Genomic DNA, 6,511 nt, shown 5'->3' with positions numbered 1-6,511 from the left:
TCTCCAGATTGTGGGAGATCTCTCCTATACAAGATAGCCATCAGCTTTTTTAGTTTTCTGTGCCTTATAACATCTCCCCACTTATACTACCCTGCCACCAGCCTTCAGAAGACCAATGCCTTATATTTGGTGAAGGCCCATGCTCCTTAGAGGAAATCTCTCTCAATCTGCTGACCTACCACGGATCGTGCCACTCTAACCCTGGGGACTTGGTAAAGGTGCTGTGGAAAAGAGTTGGCAGGTGAATGCATTCTTGCTATGGTTTGGATTTGCTCAGGATTCTAATTTGTCATGCCAGCCCATACCTGGCCTTGATAAGATTGTTATGTGTTAGGCTTGTTTCTCCATCTATGGCGGGTCTCCTTCTGCCATGCCCTCAGTGATGAAAGAAGTTGTGGAATTCTTCTCTCCTAGAATAGCTCATCCCTTTCTGCTGATTCCCTTCTTTTTCCCAACACTGCGTTGAGTATCTATTTCGCTGTATAGTTACCACATTCTTTTGAACACTTGTATGTTTCATCATGTTGGCTGAACCATCATTTATCCAAGCTATTTCTTACTACTAGACAATTAGCCAGTAAGTGTTTTTATATTATAAAGTACCTGTGAACAATCTTATAAAGGTATGCATAGCTTTATGAGTAATTTTAAGATCGAATTCCTAAAATAGCTGGTTAGGAGGTGTTTACTTCTGTTAAAAGATGACATCAAACACAATGCAATCTTTTCACATCACTCTGGGACATCATTATGACTATTATCACTATACTGCTTGGATTCCCTGATTACTTGTTGACAAATGTTGGGCTATTTGACTTTTTGCATCAAGGCACGAGATCAGAGTAACCCAAAGTAGATTCTATGAAGTACTAATGCCATTAATATTTTATTTTTTTTTAAAAAAAGCTTCTGTCGTCAAATTAGATCTGGAAGCCCCCGTGCACTGTTCTCACACATCCTCCTCTCTTAGAAATTTAGAATGTACTTCAGTATGTTAAAAACTTTGAGGAGCCATGCCAAAGAGCGATCTATTTATCTTACCTTATCTATCTATCAAGGAACTCTTTCATTCCCGTTACACGTTGGCATCCTAGGAACAAAACGCATTTTAGGAAATGTTGCTTTAAATAATTTTGTTCCTTTAACAATCAATCTGATTGTTTCTGTTTCTTCTATCTCTTCCCTTATGGTTACACTTTCAAAACTTATCACCATGAGTTGCCCTTTTCTGCTAATCTCTGAGTCTCCTCGTCCAGATAGGCCATTCCCCCTTAGAGATGAGGAATCTCCATGCTTGTTGGAATTGTTTATAAACTAAAAATAAGCCAACTTTAAAAGAGGGCCTGAGGAGCTCCCCCATAAGTCAGTAATGAGAACTTCAAATGCCTGAGCTCTGTTGAACTTGTTTGGCCTTCCTATAACTTTTTCTTTTTTTTTTTCTTTTGGGATTCTCATCTGCAGTTCCCTGTTAGTGGAGTATGATGTTCTTGCTGTCTTCTGAATTCGTAGCTGAGGGAAGGAAGTCTCCTGCTTATTTAAGGCTTGGTCAGGGAGAGTGTATCCTACCAGACGAAAAAAAGTAGGAAATGTGAGTAATCTTATTTATTATACAGTATCAGAAGAGAACTGTGCAGTTAAACAACAGACACTGTATGCTAGATAAATCACCATTAATTGGGAGCTTATTATATGCCAGCTCTGGTTTAAAAAGTTTACTTGAATCATCTCATTTGTTTTGCCTGACAACAGACTAAGAAAATATTATTATCTTCACTGAACAGATAAAGAACTATGGTCCCAATGAAATTTAAAAAATAATTCATTTAAAGTCACAAAGCAAATGAAAAAAATAAGTGGCAGTGCTGAGATTTAAACTACGTCTACCCAGGTTCAAAGTCTGTCTTTAGCTACTGCACCATTCTTTCCACTGTGAATACATATGTATATGTGTGAGAGATAATGAGAAAGAGAGAGAGAGAATGAGAATAAAACTAACCAAAGCTGCGTTCTGATCTGTCAGATGGACTAGGATGAGAGTCAGAGATTGAAGGCCAGGCCAACCTGGGGTAAATTTCCACTTTTCAGTCATCCATCTGGATCGCATTCTATATGCTGTCCTCATTTCTCCTCTGCAGCTTTCGTTGACATCAGTTGTAGAATATGCAGCAGAATACTGCACTGCAGATAAAGGGAATACAAGGCATCTCTGAGCTAAGAAAACAACCCCAGACCAGAGAGTTTCACATATAGAAATTTGGTTCAATTCCTAACGAATTTGGATTACACATAGTCAACACTGTTTTCTCTGTGGATACCAATCAATACAAGTACAAAAGAACACTTAGATTAATCTGCAGCCAGAAGCACGTTTGAGAAAAACAAAGCACAGGTTTTCAAAGCTTGAAAAAACCTTAGGCTTATTTGATCTAGTGTCATGATTCTAATTTGCCACATGCAGAAAACATATATTTATTCAGCAAACATGTTTTGAGCACTCCACTTCTAAGCCCCGTGTCAATTGTCACAATGCCTACATAAACACACAGTGATTGGAAAAAATTAGGGAGTGAATTGCTTGAGTATATCTGGGAAGAGTATAAAAAAATAGAAGATTTAAAAATATATAAAAATGTGTGCTACTAACTCCTGACATACAAATAACATTAGCAGGAAATAAATGTCATTAGTAAAATGAATTTTATATTAGAAATCTTATATTCGTTCAACAATTATTTTCTGAGCAACTCGTACATACTAGATATATGCTGGGTCCTGGGAATGTGGAGGACACATAGGACAGTTTTTCTTTTTTTTTACCTCGAGCATCTTACAGAGAACCATAAAAAGGATAAATAGCCACATGACTTATTAAGAAATACAATAGTGGCATAAACAAAAGAGTGAAGAAAAGTCCTAAAGAATCAGTTAACCTATGTGAAAATGCATAAAGCTAGCTGGCATGCTATATTTAGCCTCCGGAAATGTTACAAAGTGGGACTAGGAACATCCTGACACCCAGGCTAGTGCTCGCTCACACGGAGTGGAGAGCACTGTGCAAAGATACTCAGAGAAGACACGTCACCTTTTCTGGCATGCTTCTCACCTGGCAAGCAGTCGTACCTACTGATGTTCTGCTGCTGAGCTTTGTAGGTGAGAATACACATTTGAGAGTGTGCCCGAGTGCTAGTCAGAAACCAAAGCAAAATGCAAACAGTTTGAAATAAATACTTTCAATACACAGTGTGACAGAGGGTACTTTTTAGTGAACCGTTTTACATTAGAATCTCCTGCCACAAAGTGGGAACTGCTGGTGTTCACTGGAAAACCCCTTCGTGGCATCACAGGAATGCAAATAAACAGCTGCTGTATTTCTGTAATGTCACTGCTGAGAGGCTTTTTAAAGTACCTCTTGTTTGTGTTGGTTGTATCTCTAGGCCACTAAAAGCTACTATTTTTCCCAGGAATTAGTTTAATGCCCTTTATTATTCATAAAATAAAGAAAACGGGAAAACCAATATGCAGCTGGTATTCTGTCTAAATCCCCTTTTAGGTTTATTCATGAGACTGCGAGATACAGAAGCAAGAAAGTTTTGTAGAAACTAGATGAGAATCTTAAGCAGGTTCATGCGCTTCAGCCCCAAAATTCTGCTTCTCAGAGAGGTTAATCAAAAGAAAGAGAGAGAGAGAGAGAGAGAGAGAGAGAGAGAGAGAGAGAGAGAGAGAAAGAGAGAAAGAGAGAAAGAGAGAAAGAGAGAAAGAAAAATTCATTGTATTAAATACTTTTAATGAAACTAGTTATAATAGTCAAAATTATGCACATACCTTCCATGTCAAATAGTGGAGACAAGTGAGGTAAATTAGATCAATTTGGGGGACTTTATAAAGCCATTAAAAATATTGATTAAAGCTATACAGCTACATGAAAAAAATTGTTTAACATAATGTTTGTTTTCATTTCTGACATTATAGCTGATTAGATAAACTAAAAGTCTTATGAGATAATTTGACTGCATCCTCTGACAGTCACCAAAGAAGTGAAAATATAGCAAATATCCTTTTGAGCTAAGTACCCAAGAGAGTAAAGAAAATCCCAAAAAGTAAAAAACAAAAAAGGAACAGAAAAAGAGAGAAATCATGGATATTGTTACTCTGAGTGCCTGAAGTGAATTTTGGGGTGGCTGATGGGACTGATAGGCTCTATAACATAAGAACTTAATTTTTTAATACCCACTATTGTGCCAGAGCCAAGATCTTGAGGCCTCTATTATTTGAGGAACTTTAAATTAAGCTGCCTGTATAAAACCAGGAACTTCAAAGGACTACAACTTCAATGAAAAAAGATGCATTACTTAGAAAGGAATAAAGACGAGTATTATTAATTATTCATAGAAAACATGATTATGTATATGAAAAATCCTCAAAAAAGCTACTGGAACGATAAGTAAACTTAGAAAACGTAGGATAAATATATAAAAATCATTTGTATTTTTACAAACTAAAAAAACATTCAATACAAAATTTAAAATACAGTTTACAAGCACTTTAAAAAACCATTAAACCAAATATGTACCTAAACGCTCTGCTGAGAGAAATTATTAAAAATCTAAATAAATAGATGTGTTAAATTCACGAATTGAGAAAACTTAATGTTGTTAAGATAGCAATTCTATTGAATTTTGTCTATGGATTTCACACAATCTCAATGAAAATCCAAGTAGCTTTTATTGTAGAAATTAAAAAGATGATTCTAAAATGTATATGGAAATGCAAAGAGCTAATATAGCCAAAGAAACTATTAAAAATGAAGAATAAAGTTGAAGAACTTGTACTGCCTGATTTCAAGAATTTACTATAAAACCATTGTAGTCAAAATAGTATAGTATTGACATAGTTATGGACATATAGATCAATAGAACAGAGTAGAGACATTGGAAATAGACACACATATATGATCAATTGGTTTTTGACAAAGCAGCCAAGGTGATTAATTCAACAAGGAATAGATATTCTTTTCAACAAACAGTGCTTGAATAAGTGGCTATCCATATAGGAAAAACAATGAACCTTGAAAAATGAACTTGAAAATAATGAACTCATACCAAATTTAATGTTAAAGCTAAAACTATAAAACTTCTTGAAGAAAATATCCTTCGATATTCAGAATGATAAAGCTAAAAAATAAGTATCAAGAATAAAGGTTTATTAACACAACAAACAGAATTAGACAATAAGATCTTCAGATAACAGAACTGGCAAAGGTTATAAAATATAAATAATGAAAACATAAAAGGAATTGAAAGTATTAAAAAAGAGTCTATCAAAAATAACCAGGTAGATAGGAAAAGAACTAAATAGAACTTCAGGAATAAAAAAGAAAACCACAGTCAATAATTCTTAAAATTAATTGATGTGTTACATAGACACCACAGGGAATGGAGAAGTGGTGAACAGGAATCTAGTTATGAAGAAATTACCCCAAAAATAGAGCAGTGAGGTAATGAGATAAAGACAATAGGGCTAAAATAGAGACATGGGGGAAAGACTGCGAGAAAGACAGGAGAGAAAGAAAAAATGAGAGTGAGACCAATCAAACTATTGTTCTGATGTCTCAGATTAACTATAATGAGATTCAGAGATTGACGTCTGTCCTGAGTAAAACTGCAGAATAATAGGCAGATAAAAAATCTCAGAAAAGTGTTTTACATGTAAATGTATATATATATGTATACATGTGTATATGTATTTGTGTATATGTGTGTGTGTATATATATTATTTGCAACGAAATAAACTGACAGACTTCTCATTGTAAAAATAGAAGACAAAAGAAAATGGCACAGAAAAATAACTTTTAACCTCAAAGTGTATATTTCCAGCTAAAGTAGCATTTAAGAATGAGGACAAAATAGATGTTTCAGACAAAGACTGAAAGAACTACTAAGAAGCTCCCACTAAAACCATTAGTTAAGAAATTAAACCAGTTGGAAAAAAAACTGGAATAAAAGAAAATTACTGAGCAAAAAATTTTTAAACATTTAAGAGAGTCTATGGCCATGCCACCCTGAACGTGCCCAATCTTGTCTGATCTCGGAAGCTAAGCAGGGTCAGGCCTGGTTAGTACTTGGATGGGAGACCACCTAGGAAGACCAGGTGCTGTAGATGTTAAAAAATAATAATAATTAGCAAGCTTGACAAAATGGACACATACTGAACCCCACACCCAAATTTAGGCAACAGGTATTGTCTTTAAAGACACACATGTATTTACAAAATTGTCCGTGCACTAAACATAAATTTCAATAAATGTTAAAAACTTGTAGTCATGCTAACCAATTTAATTAGAGTAATTTAATAACCAAAGAAAACTTTTTAAAGTTTCTACATTAGTTTATATGACTAATGTCTTAAAAATATAATCAAATAATTCAAGGAAAAAAATAGAAAGTGAATATAATCATTAAAAATCCCTAATACCCATAAAAGATCTTAACCACTAAAGAAAATAGAATTAAT

The 6,511-nt window shown here is 34.6% G+C and overlaps 1 pseudogene; it reads left to right on the top strand.

The window, feature by feature from the left end:
• Nucleotides 1–6,041: 6,041 nt before the first annotated feature.
• On the top strand, nucleotides 6,042–6,160 carry LOC112475363 (annotated as a pseudogene).
• Nucleotides 6,161–6,511: the final 351 nt, after the last annotated feature.

The sequence above is a fragment of the Pteropus alecto genome, unplaced genomic scaffold, assembly GCF_000325575.1.
Source record: "Pteropus alecto unplaced genomic scaffold, ASM32557v1 scaffold40, whole genome shotgun sequence".
Lineage (NCBI taxonomy): Eukaryota > Metazoa > Chordata > Mammalia > Chiroptera > Pteropodidae > Pteropus > Pteropus alecto.
Note: the sequence above shows the minus strand (reverse complement) of the source record. Positions and strands in the feature narration are given on the sequence as shown.